Source organism: Bubalus kerabau, chromosome 5, assembly GCF_029407905.1.
Source record: "Bubalus kerabau isolate K-KA32 ecotype Philippines breed swamp buffalo chromosome 5, PCC_UOA_SB_1v2, whole genome shotgun sequence".
Lineage (NCBI taxonomy): Eukaryota > Metazoa > Chordata > Mammalia > Artiodactyla > Bovidae > Bubalus > Bubalus kerabau.
This window is the reverse complement of record NC_073628.1, coordinates 133,389,334-133,405,336: the sequence shown is the minus strand read 5'-3', so window position 1 is coordinate 133,405,336 and position 16,003 is coordinate 133,389,334. Positions and strand designations below refer to the sequence as shown.

The 16,003-nt window shown below is 44.9% G+C and overlaps 1 long non-coding RNA gene across 1 annotated transcript; it reads left to right on the top strand.

Moving 5' to 3' along the window:
• The first annotated feature begins 2,251 nt into the window (after positions 1 to 2,251).
• LOC129653454 (uncharacterized) lies at positions 2,252 to 4,490 on the top strand. Its single transcript, XR_008715140.1, has 3 exons — positions 2,252 to 2,353; positions 3,774 to 3,928; positions 4,319 to 4,490. It is a non-coding gene; the product is annotated as an uncharacterized LOC129653454 (long non-coding RNA).
• The last annotated feature ends 11,513 nt before the right edge of the window (positions 4,491 to 16,003 follow it).

Below are 16,003 nucleotides of genomic sequence, written 5' to 3'. Positions count from 1 at the left end.
CAGTTTCGCAGGTGACACAGTGAAGCTTGGTCCTGGCTTTTAAGCTGTATCCTGACAACAGCGCTGTCATATAATAATTCCAGTTTATATTTATGTCATTTCTCTACTTACTATCCAGTTTGCTGAAAACCAGAATGCACTCCTGATTGTAGTACGGCAAATGTACTCAGCAGACTTAATTTGAAAATAGATATAATTCATTAAATTGTATTCAACACCCATATTTTTGTTAACCACACATGCAGGTGACAGAATTTGCATGAAGGGATCTGCCAGGATTCTTATCTCATTTTTTTTAACCTCAAAATAGAGAACTTGAATCCCAAGAGATGGTGTTACTCGGAATTAAATTTTAAATGGTATATAATTAGGTTTGTATTTGTCTTATAAATTAAAGTTATATTCTTGGCAACAGGAACCAGAGACTTGGCTGGTGGAAAGAAATAAACAAATTCTTCCTTCCCTTGTTTTGTCCGAATTCCTTCCTTCCTCTGTCAGAAATCACAATGCACTCTTCAAAAAGAGCAGGCTGTGAGTCAGAGAGCTCCTGACCCTCTTGCTTTTGTTCTGAGTAAACCAGCATCGCCTGTGACACAGCTCAACACCGGGGCCCCGCTGCCTGTTACCCTAATTGACAGCGCCCTTGACACGTGTAGCCATGCCTCCTCTCTGAGCGGCTCGCAGATTTGAGCAAATTGGGAGGGGTGGGGGGAAGAAACCAGTCAGTCCTGCTCCTTCATCTCCAGGAGAATAAAGCGCCAGCTTGACTGTTTGGGATCAAGTCAGAAACTCAGGACGACATTATTTGCAAGAAACATACATGCAAGGAGAGGCACTTCCCGAGACGGACAATAAGAATTGTGAGAGCAGGAGTCCTAGGGCCTCCGACGTGGCCCCTGGACCAGGATACAGCTGTGTGACTGATCAACAAAGGGAGTTTCAAAGTGTTCCTGGACAGGGATGAATAAAATTACTCATCTAAAGGCAGGTGCAGTAGAAAGGAGGAATGCTCTTAACTCCTATGTGGAGAATACTTGGAAGGGTCCAAGACGAGGAGAGCAAGAAAATTACAGAAGGCAGCTCAGATGTGCACAGTGACACTGATCAATTAGTAAGTAACACAGCCTCAGGCTTTTGGCCAAGGAAGCTGCCAACACCATGGCTCAAACTGTCATGAGACATGTTTAGTGCTAAGTCAAGAAAAGTCAAATTTCACTCTCCTTATCTAGTGGAGAGCAAGAAATATATATATTTAAAGGGCCCAGGAGGCTCAGGAGGGAGGGGATGTACATATAGCTGATTCACATTGTTGAACAGCATTGTAAAGAAATGGTTGTTCCGTTGCTAAGTCATGTCCAACTCTTTGCAACCCCCTGGACTGCAGCACGCCAGGTGTCTCTGTTCTCCACTATGGTTGGAGTATGGTTAAATTCATGTCCATTGAGTCGGTGATGCCATCCAACCATCTCATTCTGTCGTCCCCTTTTCCCGCCTTCAATCTTCCCCAGCATCAGGGTCTTTTCCAAAGAGTCAGCTCTTTGCATTAGGTGGCCTAAGTATTGGAGCTTCAGCATAAGTCCTTTCCATGAATATTCAGGACTGATTTCCTTTAGGATTACAATTTATGTAATTATAAAGCAATTACTCTCCAATTAAAAATAAAATGTCCCATTACAATTCAGTTTACTACTAAGCTTTTCTTTGCTTATCAAGATGGAGGATTTCACTAAGAAAAAAAAATCTGCTAATCAATCCTTCTTTGACAGGGATCACGGAATGTTCCCAAATTCAAAAGAGAGGACTCCAGCTAAGTCGGTTGTCACTTTTGGATCATTTCCCACAAATTTTCAGACAGCAAGACAAACTTTGCCACACACGAGTCAGTCTAGCCAGGAATTCTGGTGGGAAAGACTGTCAGGAACACCGCAGATATGAGTGGCTCCTGTCCGCTTAAGCTCTGCAAAACCGGTGCCTGTTCCTTAGCGATAAGGGTTGGATTCCTCTGCTTGTTGACAAAACTGTTCAATCATTAATTTATCCAACTAATAGTTATTGAGTGTTTATTATGTTCCAGACCCTTGAAGAGAGCTAACTCTTACTACATGGTAGCAATTTTGGAAGAATGTGCACTACATGTGAACCTAAGCTTTTGCAGTTTTTTGAATATGTTGAATTGATACCACCATCAAGATAAAAATCCTAAGGGTGATTATTTTCTTTTTTAAAATATGTTTCTTCTGTTTTAAATTATAAGCCTCTGGGAGCAAGGACTGAATCCAGGCTGTTTTCATTTTTCCTCACAGACACCGTCGAAGGCCCTCAATATTTTCTGCAGATACTAAGATACAAATATGTATCTTAGTGTACAAATATAATAGTCATTTATTAGCATGAAAGGCAAAATGTTGATTGAACAAGTGTAATTAAGCAGAAAATTCCTATTGTTTATAATCAGTTATTCCATACATCCAGGCTTCCCTGATGGCACAATGGTCAAGAATCCACCTGAAAGGCAGGAGATGAGCGTTCAATCCCTGGATCGGGAAAATCCCCTGGGGGAGGAAACGGCAACCCATCCCAGTATTCTTGCCTGGAAAATTCCGTGGACAGAGGAGCCTGGTGTGCTACAGTCGAAAGGGTTGTGAAGAGTTGGACATGACTGAAGGACGGAATATGCACGCCTTCCATCCATCCATCCATCCATCCTCTGTCCACCCCTCCATTCATTCACCCATTGATTTATTTATTCATCATGTTTTTGTTGATATCCTTTCATTTGTCAAGAATAATGCCAGGTGATAAGGATAAAAAGATAAATATATCAGACATTGGGCTTCCCAGGTGGCACAGTGGTAAAGAATCTGCCTGTCAATGCAGTAGATGCAAGAGACACAGGTTTGACCCCTGGGTTGGGAAGATCCTCGAAGAAGGAAATGGCAACCCATTCCAGTTTTCTTGCTTGGAGAATCCCATGGACAGAGGAGCCTGGCAGGCTACAGTCCATGGGGTTGCAAAGAGTTGGATGCAACTAAACAAATAACAGCAGTGGGCTCTGCAATTTCAGGGAGATTGTGCTTTTCTGAGGGAGAATGTAAACCAACAATTACATGTTCTGATAAATGAGAAGAAAGAAGCTGAACAGATACACCCTAGAGAACAATGAGAAGACGTTACCTTAGATTATACTCCTCCTGAAGGAGGTGACGTTTAATAGGCACTGATAGAGAATTTTGTTATTTGCAGGAGCAAAGGCTCCAGCAGAGGAAGAGCTTGGTGACACCTCCTGCCCTGGGTTGACAATGTCCCCACCAAAATCCACGCCTGCCCAGACACCTCAGGATGTGACCTGATGTGGTCTCTACAGATATTATCATGTTAGAATGAGGTCATCCTGGCCTGGGGTATCCTTGTAAGGGGAGAGGGCCCTGGACACAGACACAGGAAAGAAGGCCATCCCACACGAGAGGCAGAGGTGCCAGGTGTGCTGCCACGAGCAGAACAACAGCAGGGGGTCACCAGCAGCCAGCAGAGGTCAGGAAGGATCGTTCCTGCACCCTGCAGGGGGGGCCTGGCCCTGCCAACACCTTGACCTTGGACTTCTAGCCTCCTAAGCTATGGGAAAAAAAACTCTCTTGCTTAAAGCCATTCAGCTTGTGATAATTTGTTACAACTGCCATAGAGAAATGATGTGCCTAGGAAGTGTCAGAAGACCTCTTCTGAGCCCACTTTTCTAGTTCATTATTTGTTAAAAGTTTTTTCTCTCCCATTTATAGTCCCTCTCATTTAGGTGGGACCTGCCTCATCAGAGGGTCCAAACAACCATCAGCACGTAAGTCTGACTCAGGCCTGGAGAACACTGTGACCATTCAAAGATGACCTGAGACTCAAGGGGAACCACTGAAGTCTGATACGCCTGAGCGCCGAGGTTGTTTGTAACGTTCTGGCTTAGTGATCCTCTGTGCAGTTTTAGTGTCCTGGAAACCTCCTAAGTTTTCAAAATCAAATTTAAGTGTTCCATTGTCTGTAAAACCTTCTCTGCTTCTTTCTCACTGTGTGATCAATACCTTTTGCTTAATTTCCTTACCTACCAACCTAATTTATTCTGATTTATTGAGCACCTACAATGTTTGAGGCACTGTGCTCCACAGTAGAGATTTAAGGGAAAAAAAAGTTATGGCGGCCGCTCTTGGAGAATTTATAAACAATTTGGCAAGAATGAAAATATAAACCAGCACTAGCGATATGGCATAAACATCGTATGACAGAGATGCATTCAAAACATGTTATTCGACTGATTCAAACTGGTAATTGACAGCAGGAACTTAATTTTTGATGAAAGTGTGTTTCATATGATGAATGGATGTGTCATGAGAAAGAGGTCATACCTGCATGAACCAGTGAGTCAGAAAGGCTGAGTGGAGAAACGTCTTTGGAGATGAGCCATCGGAAATCAGGAGAAAAACAGGGATCAGACACGTGAAGGCCATGCCAATGTTAGCACAAAGGAGAAAAGAAGAGATACTGCCCAAGCCGGGGAGACGTGAGAGGTTTTAAAAAGAAGTAAAGAGGAAATGAACAAGAAATTTAAAAGGAATGGAGAAAATAAGGTGAAAAATATATAGAAGTGATTCAATGTATGTAAAATTGATATTCCTAAGAAAGATAAGTACTGAGACAGAAAACAAAACTAAAATCAAATATTGAATTATGGACACAGATACGTGTCTAATACATTGATTAGATGCCAAAGACATAAGAGGGAAAACAGAAAGAGAAGGGGTGAGAGAGCCAATAACTGTAATGACTAAGGATAAATTGGAATATTCTTTACCGTCTGATTCTTGTTTGCATCCGTTCTAATTGTTCCTCAGTAGTGGAGACAGTGAAGGGGGTCACTGAAGCAGTTATGGTGGAGCATTTTGCAAACGCCAGCCACATGGTGGGGCTGCCTGATGAAAACCGCTCGCTCCCACCACCCCTGGGAGAAATGCTGTCCCCAGGAATTCTTCCTGCAGGAAGCTCCAGGGCCTCTGTCATGGGCAGAAAGAGACACCAGCCTTGTGACCCGGTGAAGACTGCTCATCAGGGCTCCGGGTAGGCTCAGAGGCAGTGAAGAACAACACGGACAAGCAGAGAATTCTGCTTACGAGCCGTAGAAGTAGGACGTTATTGAAGCAAAAACAATAACAAGCAAAACAAAACCGTTTATTTCTCCCCTTCTAGATCTGTCTTCCAATCTCAAAAAATAAAATCTAGCAAAACTCAGATTCATCCAAAATACTTTTACTCTGAGGAGATGTAAATATAAGTTCATTTAAGCAAGTGGTCCTTATGATTTCTGTCCTGTGGGTCACTGGAGAAAATAATTAAATGTGAGCAATAAAAGCAAAGTTCTGACTTTTAAAACTAAATTCCCAGGGAAGGCAGCACTGCATTCCTACTGGACTATTTACTGAATGAATGTGGCTGGCTAATATTTTCACGAGTAAGGAGAAATTCAGCATGGAAAAGGCTCCCTGGGGACCTTCATTGGAACGAAGTAGGCAGAGAAGATGAAAATCCATGGGAACACAGAGGAGGCTTTCCACGTCAGCTTAAGACTTTCAGAAAGTGTTCAGAACGAGAACACTGATGAACCGAGTTCTTTAAGACAGAGTAACACAATATTGAGTGGCGGTTGAGGGGGGAGGAGAAACTATTTCAAATAAAAAAAGATAAAAAATAGCAAGGAATGGTTGCATAAATAACCCAGCATTTTTGCAAAACCACAAGTTATTTGGACTCATGATACCCACAGGATGAATAAGACTTAGCTGGGGAAGATGTGAAGGGACGAGTATTTTCGGCAGAGAAAACTGTGTGGGAAGACCCTGGGGAGAGGGGCAGGCGCCTCTGCAGAGCTGAAGGGGAGCATTGTGGAGGGCCCCCGGGGGGGTCTGGGGGTGGGAGGCTGGGCGGGGCCGCCTCCATTGGTGACTGGCAGGCAAGTTAAAGGTGGTGTTTTGTCCTTAGCTCACAGAGAAGCGATTAAGGGCTTTACAGAGGGATGGACACCCTGCAGAGGACGGATTAGGAGGAGGCAAGAATGAGCACAGGGAAAACAAAAGCAAGGCTTTACTTACCCAGGCAAGATACAACAGAGATATGGGCCAGGCTTGTGGTCTTGGGGTTGAAGAAAGACGGGTCAATGAACAGGAATGACAAAACCTAAGAGAATTTGGGTGGCAAGGGTCCATTTATTTTACAGCTGTGGGGAAATGTGGAATTTTCAGATTTTTAAGTTGGGATGTGACTTGATCTGACCATTGTATGATGGACCAAAAGAGCAAAGGCAATCTGGATTTTCTGAACAAGTCAATGAGAAAGAGAAAAAGAGGACATAATGACAGAAAACATATTAAGAAGACAGAATACCCAACTCTTGATGAGTGACGAGTAGGAATGACGGAGGATGGAACGTCAGATGAGTGGATTCTGGCGGAGGTACCAAGTGCAGGGCTGTGACTGAGGGGAAAAATGTAGGAGACAGGAGATTTGGGGAGGAAATAATACATTGACGTTGGATGTGCTCAGCTTGTGGGACATCTCAGAGTGTGTCTTCCCTGGATCGGGAAGACCCCCGGTAGAAGGGCATGGCAACCAGCTCCAGTATTCCTGCCTGGAGAATCCCATGGACAGAGGAGCCTGGAGAGCTGCAGTCCATGGGGTTGCAAAAGAGTCTGACGTGACTGAGCGACTAATACTGTAACTTTCCACTTAGAGAGTGTGTAGGAACAGTTGTGAGGCTTGGGAGGAAGGCCTGGATGCATCAGAGAATCAGTCATCAAGGTAGAGGTGGCGTTTGAAGGCACAAATTCCCATGATTGTTCTAGAAGGATATTTGAGACAATTAGGATGCTAAACCTCTCTTGTTGCTGTTTTACCCAATACGCTGGACGCTTAAGGCACATGCCCCTCATAGCCAGCCCTTTCCTCCTGCAGAGGTTTTGAGCATGGCCGCAAGTTCACCCCAAGGTGAGAGGGCCACAACCACCACCAAAACAAAACAGACCCATTTTCAGAGTCTCCATCTCATGTCTAAGGGACTGAAAGCCACTGATACAGACTCATCAGCACAGGCATCGCTGAGGAACACCAGAATTGCCTGAAATAGTGGCCCTCACACAGTGGGCTCTCAAAACACACGTGCTGAATGTTGACCACAGCAAGAGAAAATGCTGAGCAAGACTAAAGTAGAAAGTAGTTGAAGAGGACAAAGGAAAACTAGGAAAGATGGTGCCAAAGAAGTGATAAAAACCCAGATAAAAACTGTCAAAAGTACGTGGGTGGGTTTATCACACTCTATTTTTAGGGGATTTCAAGTTTTTTTAAATACTGAAGTATATCTGATTTACAATGTTGTGTTAATTTCAGGTGTACAGCAAGGAAATTCAGTTATATATGTGTGTGTGTGTGTGTTATAAATATTCTTTTTCACATTCTTTTCCCTTAGGAGTTCTTATATTGAGTATGGTTCCCTGTGCTATACCATAGATCCTGTTGTTTACCTATTATATACACACACACACACACACACACACACACACACATTATATATATATATATATATATATAAATAATAGTGTGTATGTTAGGGGCTTCTCAGTTGACACTAGTGATGAAGAATCCACCTGGCAATGCAGGAGACCCAAGAGACCCAGGTTTGACCCCTGGGTTAGGAAGATTCCCTGGAGTAGGGAATGGCAACTCACTCCAGTATTCCTGCCTGGAAAATGCCATGGAAGAGGAGCCTGGTGGGCTACAGTCCATGGGGCCTCAAAGCGTCGGCCACGACTGAGCGGCTGAGCACACACAGCCCACGTTAATCTCAGACTCCCAGCTTGTCCCTCTCCCACCCCTTTCCTCTCTAAAGTTTACTTTCTCTGTCTGTGAGTCTGCTTCTCTTTTGTAAATAACTTCATCTGTGTTGTTTTTAGATTTCACAGACAAGTGGTATATGATAAAGTTTGTCTTTTCTGGCTTCCTTCACTTAGTATGATAACCCCCAGGTCCATCCATGTTGCTGCAAATGGCATTGTCTCATTCTTTTCTATGGCCGAGCAGTATTCCATTTTATATATGCACCACATCTTCATCCATTCCTCTATCAATCAGTGGACATTTAGGTTGCTTCCATGTCTTGGCTGTTGGAAATAGTGCTGTTATGAACCCTGGGGTGCATGTATCTTTTTGAATTATGGTTTTCTTTGGAGATACATATATATATATATATCTCCAGGAGTGGGACTGCTGGATCATGTGGTTATCTCTCTCCAGGAGTGGGACTGCTGGATCATGTGGTAACTCTGTTATTTGCTTTTCAAGGAACCTCTGTACTGTTCTCCACAGTGGCTGCACCAGTCGACATTCCCACCAACAGTGTAGGAAGGTTCCTTTTTCTTCACACCCTCTCCAGCATTTATTGTTTGTAGACTTTATGGTGGCTATTCTGACGAGTATGAAGTGATACCTCAATGTAGTTTTAACTTGCATCTCTCTAAATTAGCAACGTTGAGCATTTTCTCACGTGCCTATGGGCTGTCTGTCATCTCTGGAGAAATGTCTGCTTAGATCTTCTGTCCATGCTCCATTTTAATTCAGTTTTCATGAATGTACAGTTCATTTCCAGTGTTGCGTTAGTTTCGGATGTACAGCAAAGTGATTCAGTTACGTATATTCTTTTTCAGGTTTTTTACAGGATATTGGGTATTGTTCCTGTGCTGTATAATAGTCCATCCTGTTTATCTCTTTTGTATATAGTAGTTTATATCTGTTAACTGCAAACGCCTAATTTCTCTCTCCCCTTCACCACCCGCCTTTGGTAACCATAAGCTTCGTTTCTATGTCTATGAGTCTGTTTCAGGTTTATCACACTATTTTAATTCTTTCTTTCCTCTGATTTAAATAGGTCTCAGGCTTCTGTCCACCAAAGCTAATAATAGCCACGTGGGCAACCGTCTCTGAGCTGCATCCTAAACAAGGCAAATTCGGGACAAACCATGTTTCACTCAGTGAGACAGCCTTCCTGAACACCACCCCTTTACCTGCCTCTCAAAGCAAACATCAGAAAGCTGGGGATAGCCGACAGTAGCAGCAAAGCCACTAACAAACATTTTTAAGGATGAAGTATTGGTAACAAATTATGTAAGACAGCCGCCACGAACAATCACAACACATACACAAGCGTGGGGAGATGTTGAGACTGGGGCTTCTTGACTGGGAGCTCCTTTGAACTTTAGTCTTCTGAGCCTGTGGCATATGGTAGGCACTCCATAGGATGTCTAATGAAGTAGAGCAAACGGAATTTCCAAACTGGGAACCGGGATTTTCTTCAGCTTCTACCTCCAGGAATGCTTCTGAACCAACTCTTGCCTTTGGCTGGCTGCCACCTACTCGTCCTCTGCCTAGACATCAGCCTAGACCAGCCTTCCTGCAGCCTCCCGGCCCCTCTCACCCCTGGATTGCCTCTCCTCTCCATCATCTCAGGGCTGAGTTGGAGGCCCCTTGTACTGGCTGCTAAGGAGTGGGGGTTCTCAAGGAAGAGCAGTGTCCCACCCCTCCTTTCTGACATTTGACGATATCTGGAGACATTTTTGGTGATGAGACGGTGCACTGGCATCTACTGAGCAGAGGCCAAGGATGGTGCCAAACATCCTAAAACACACAGGACGGATCCCCGCATCTCAAAATCACCCTCCTTAAATGCTCGTGATACTCAGAGAAGCCCTGTGCCAAAGCCTTCCTATGTATCTCCCGTGGGTCTATCATGTTGGGTGGTAGTTCTTTTTATCTACACTTTATACCCTTTACAGACAGAAACTTTTATCCGCTTTATTCAAATTATGTGGCATCACAGGCCACAGTGTTGCACTTACAGACCAAGGGCCATGAATTAATTTGTTGCTGGAGCCTTTCATTTCTAGTGTCTGGTCTCAAACCCCGAACAGGAATGAGCAAGTACACGTTACCTTCTTCTTGCCTGCTGCAGACTCATCTCCCGACTCCTGGCTCATTCACGTGATCTTGGCGAATCTGCCAGCGTCTTTGTTATCTCAGTATTTCCAGTTAGACTCTGTTGCTGTGTATGATGTGGAGTTTTATTATTTTTGTTGTTGTAGTTCAGTCATTAAGTCGTGTCCGACTCTCTGCGACCCCATGGACTGCAGCCTGCCAGGCTCCTCTGTCCTCTACTATCTCCTGGAGTCTGCTCAAATTCATGTCCATTGAGTCAGTGATGCTGGCTAACCATCTCATCCTTTGTCGCTCCCTTCTCCTTTTGCCTTTATTCTTTAAGATTGTGTATATGCAGTTTTAAAGGTAAACTTTTCCCAAGCATTAACCCTTGGGGTGCCAGACCACTCACATTTCTCCATGATGTAAAGTGTGTCTTTCTTTCCTCCACTGGCTTCCATCTTTGCTGTGGCTCTGCAGGCATGGAAAGAGGCCACAGACTTACCATCATTCTGTTGCCCAAGAGTTTTCACTGGGGACAGATATTTGAATGGATTTATTTCCTATTACGGCACCTTTTCCCTCATCTGCATTTTACTTAGCTACTCCAAGAACTGACAGAGGTTGGTTCAGTGTAATTTCCTTCAACCGACAGCCCCGGTGCCTGTTTTTCTGTTAGTTTTGTGTTTAAACGTTCAATGGATTTGTTTTCTGTTCCTTTTTCAGCCAGTAACTTGTGAGACCCCCTCAAGGGATAATATCTTCTCTGAACAATCTGGACAATGATGTCAGCCCACCAGGCAGGGGATGCTGGCAGCGTGGCTCCTGGGAGATGAACATCTGTCTGGTTTCCCACGGAGCTCATCTGATGCTGCACATCAAGGTGTGCATTTCCACTGGACCTCGGAGACCCCACTGTGAGAGCCAGCACGGTATTTACTACTGCTCTGTCTTTAGGAAAAGGAGGAGCAGAGCGTAGTAGCACAAGCAAGGACTTTGGAGTCTGAGAGACTTGCCTTTGAGACTTGGCATTGTTATTCTTTTTAGTTCTGTGACTAGGAGCATTCTTAACTCCATCTTCCTTATCTGTAAAGGCGTGCTAAGTCACTTCAGTCGTGTCCAACTCTCTGTGACCCCATGGACTGTAGCCCGTCAGGCTCCTCTCTCCATGGGGTTCTCCAGGCAAGAATACTGGAGTGGGTTGCTGTGCCCTCCTGCAGGGGGATTGAACCTGAGTCTCTTAATGTCTAGTGCATTGGCAGGCGGGTTCTTTACCACTAGCACCACCTGGGAGGCCCCTCCTTATCTGTAAGCAGGAGGTAATACCTACTTCAGATGCTTAAAGAATCAACACATGCAAATATTTAGCAAGTGATCAGACCAGTACTCGGTATTCAGTAAATTCAAGCCCCTTAATTTTCCAAATGGGGCTTCCCTGGTGGCTCAGCTAGCAAAGAATCTGCCTGCAATGCAGGAGACCTGGGTTTGATCCCTGGGTTGGAAAGATGCCCTGGAGAAGGGAATCACAACCCACTCCAGTGTTCTTGCCTGGAGAATCACATGGACAGAGGAGCCTGGTGGGCTACAGTCCATGGAGTCATAATTTTTTTTTTTTTTTTTACAGGTAATTGCCTAATAGTGAATTAAAGAGTTCAAGTATAAGATTCACTGTGAAATCCTTTTTCTAATGAAAGCGCGATTGGTGCACTGAATCAAAGCAACAGATTTGATCCTCTGCATGAAGAATACAAAGTGCAGCAGAAGGCACAGCGTGCTTTTCCCTGGGGGACTTCATCTGAGGTCGCAGAGCTCTGTGGACCCTCTGATCAAGTGTCCCCAGGCAGCTCTCATCAGACAGGCAACACGCGAGGCTTCTATTCTTCTCCGTTTTCACGTGGCTGCCTCTCTCCTCTCAATCTCAAGGCCCAGAGATTCCAGCTGGTTAATACGTTGCATACTGTGCGGTAGATGCTATTTTAAATTAAGACACTGTATGAGCACATGCAAGAAGCGTAAAAAAAGCCATTTGACTTTTTTTTTTTTTGACATTTCCATACTTTTCTGCATAAATACTCGGAGGACACCTTCTAAATCTCGCCAGTGGCCTGTCACAGCTAAACTCCAGGGAAATAAGGCCACAGAAGCTGAGTCCCGGGAGATGCGAGAGAAGCAAGTGACTCAAAACCTCGGGCGGCCCCGCCCTGCCTCTCTTCTTCCGCAAGGATTTTGGGCCTGGGTGATCACTCTTCCTCCGCGGGAGGTAACCTGGGTCTCTGATGCCGCTCTTGCATATTTGGGATGCCGCAGACCTTGGATTCCCAAGACGTGGTGTGTAGCATGCAGAGCGAGCTTTTTTTTTTCTTTTTTTAAAATTTTCTAGATCTGGCTTTACTTTTTATTTCCCTTTTTAAAATTAATTTATTTTAATTTGAGGATAATTACTTTACAATATTGTGATGGTCTCTGCCATACATACATCAACCTGAATTGGCCACAGGTTACATGTGTCCCCTCACCCCGAAACCCCCTCCTCAGCCTGTCCCTCTGGGTTGTCCCAGAGCACCGGCTTTGGGTGCCCTGCTCCATGCACAGAACTTGCACCAGTCAGCTAGTTCATGTATGGCCATGTATGTGCTTCTGTGCTACTCTCTCAGGTCACCCCACTGACAGCCCCACATGCAGGGCAGCAAAGGGGATGCAGATGTAAGGAACAGACTCTTGGACTCAGAGACGCTTTAACGACGTGTTCTTGGGAAATGAATCTCCCGTGTCAGGGCCTGACATTGATCCAAGCTGCTCTGGGAGTGGGAGGCCCTGACATATTTGCCAAGTGGAAGGCTTCTCTGAGATCAGCATTCAGATGCCACATTATCAGTAATAATAATCTGCTCCTGCTGCTGCTGCTAAGTCACTTCAGTCGTGCCCGACCCTGTGCGACCCCAACAGCAGCCCACCAGGCTCTGCCATCCCTGGGATTCTCCAGGCAAGAACACTGGAGTGGGTTGCCATTTCCTTCTCCAGTGCATGAAAGTGAAAGTGAAGTCACTTAGTCGTGTCCAACTCTTCGAGACCCCACGGACTGCAGCCTACCAGGCTCCTCCATCCATGGGAATTTCTAGGCAAGAGGACTGGAGTGGGGTGCCATTGCCTTCTTGAAATGATATGCTAAAGCTCCTCAAACACTCAGATATTTTCCCCCTAAAGGCTGACAAAAGCTTTCGATTTTCACTGGTCTGTATTTTAAGTAGGATCTTAGCTCTGCTAAGTTAAAAAAAATTTTTTTTCATGATGGCAAGTTAAACTTGTCTTCTCAGTAGGTCTCATGCCATTTTTATGTAAATTAAATGCCTAAAACTTCCTGGGTTACATCTCTGGGTTGGGAGGATCCCTTGGAGAAGGAAATGGGTACCCACTCCAGTATGCTGGCCTGGAAAATTCTATGGACAGAGGAACTTGGTGAGCTATAGTCCATGGGGTCGCAAAGAGCTGGACGTGACTCATTTAAGAGGAAAACGTATCAGGTGGAGGCCCTTTGCCGACCTGTATTGTCTTGTGTGTGTCTGTCAGAAACACTATTTCTCAAATACCTCTAAGAACAATGGATATTAAAAAAGATAAGGAATTTGCCCAGTTGCAGAACTCCATATAGCCTTTGTTTTCAATCCCACAAAGTGAAAGAGGATTGTACCTTTAGATTTGTAACAAATAGGCGCATATAAAGGTTTAAACATTTGCTTAAGGCTGTTTGGGTGATAACACGTGTAGCAAGTCTAATTCTTAGCCTATGACTCAAAGGTGTAAGAACTTTCTTCGCTTCTCTGTCACTGAATTCTGTTTTTAGCTTCAGTTGCCCTCAGTTTGCCCTCAGGTGGTGCTAGTGGTAAAGAACCCACCTGCCAAGGAGGGGACATATAAGGTGTGTGTTTGATCCCTGGTTCAGGAAGATCCCCTAGAGGAGAGCATGGCAACCCACTCCAGTATTCTTGCCTGGAGAATCCCATGGACAGAGGAGCCTGGTGGGCTACAGTCCATAGGGTTGCAAAGAGTCGGACATGAGTGAAGCAACTTAGTACACACGCAGAGGTTGAGGGAGAGGTCCCATATGGTCTCTCTTGTTTAAGAATATCCATGGTCAGATCCTAATTCCTCTGGTCCTCCATCTGCCTCATGAGACTGAGTGCACTGTTCCTCACCTCTAACCTCAAGGCCTGGCGGGGTGTGGCGCTTGTCACTTTGGTGCCTCTCCTGGGTGCACGAGCATCATTTTCTTGCCCCCAGATAACACTCACCCTGGAAATTCTGTGGGATGAAAACCCTGTTGGCGTGTAGGTCACCCCTGAGCATGACTGTGAATGCCCTGTTCCATCTGGTGCAGCAGACTGCAGGGGCACAGTCTATGCTCTCTGTGACTCTGCACAACTACCTAGGGTTCTGCACGTTTGCATTGGGTGATGGGCCCACATCCCAAGGAGACAGCAGTTTCTCAAAACCTCAGCAGTTTAAACTCTCCTGTCTTCTTCTACAGAGTTTCCCACTGCATTCTGGGTAGAGTAAAATTTGTGTCTAGACAGGAGCTGTGCTCTGAGTTCATGTGGGCTTTTAATCTGTTGTTTGGACCTCCACAGAGATTGAACCAGACCTGCCTTTGAGTGTTTGAGTGTCTCCTGTGAAGGCACGGGTCAGCAGTGGCCTGCCACAAAGACAGGGGCTCTGGGTACAGCAGACCTGGTTCACACAGTGTGAGGCATAAGCCCTCTTGGAAGAGGTTGCCATTAACCCCACCACAGAGCTGCCAAGCAGACAACCCACAAATTGCAGAACAATTATACCAAATAAATTCTTGCACCAGACCTACAACAGATTTCCCAACCTGGGAATCTGGCAAAGGGACTGAGAACCCCTAGGAAATTTGACCTTGGAGGCCAGTAGGCGTTGATTACAGAACTCACACAGGACTGGGGAAACAGACTCTTGGAGGGCACAAACAAAACCTTGTGTTCACCAGGACCCAGGAGAAAAGAGCAATGACCCCACAAGAGACTGACCCAAACTTGCCTGAGAGCATCCAGGAGTCTCTGGCAGAGGCATGGGTCAACAATGATCTGCTGCAGAGTCAGGGGCACTGAATACATCAGTGTGTGCACAAGGCCTTTTGAAGGAGGTCACCATTATCTTTATTACCTCCACCATAGTTTGGTCTCAAGTCAAACAACAGGGAGAGAACACAGCCCCACTCATCAACAGAAAATTGGATTAAAGATTTACTGAGCATGGCTCTGCCCATTAGAACAAGACCCAATTTCCCCCACAGTCAGTCTCTCCAATCAGAAAGCTTCCATAAGCCTCTTATCGTTCTCCATCAGAGGGCAGACAGAATGAAAACCACAATTACAGAAAACTAACCAATCTGATCACATGGACCACAACCTTGTCTAACTCAATGAAACTATGAGCCATGCTGTGTAGGGCCACCCAAGATGGATGGGTCATGGTGGAGAGTTCTAACAAAACGTGGTCCACTGGAGAAGGGAATGTTAGGCCACTTCAGTATTCTTGCCTTGAGAACCCCATGAACAGTATGAAAAGGCAAAAAGACATGATATTGAAAAATGAACCCCCTAGGTTTGTAGGTGCCCAATATGCTACTGGAGAAGAGTAGAGAAATAACTCCAGAAAGAAAGAGGAGATGGAGCCAAAGCAAAAACTGCCCAGCTGTGGATGTGACTGGTGATGGAAGTAAAGTCTGATGCTGTAAAGAGTGATACTGCATAGGAACCTGGAATGCTAGGACCATGAATGAAGGCAAATTGGAAGTGGTCAAACAGGAGATGTCAAGCATGAACATCAACATTTTAGGAATCAGTGAACTAAATTGGACTGGAATGGGTGAATTTAACCCAGATGACCATTATATCTACAACTGTGGGAAAGAATCCCTTAGAAGAAATGGAATAGCCCTCATAGTCAACAAAAGAGTCCAAAATGCAGTACTTGGGTACAATCTCAAAAATTA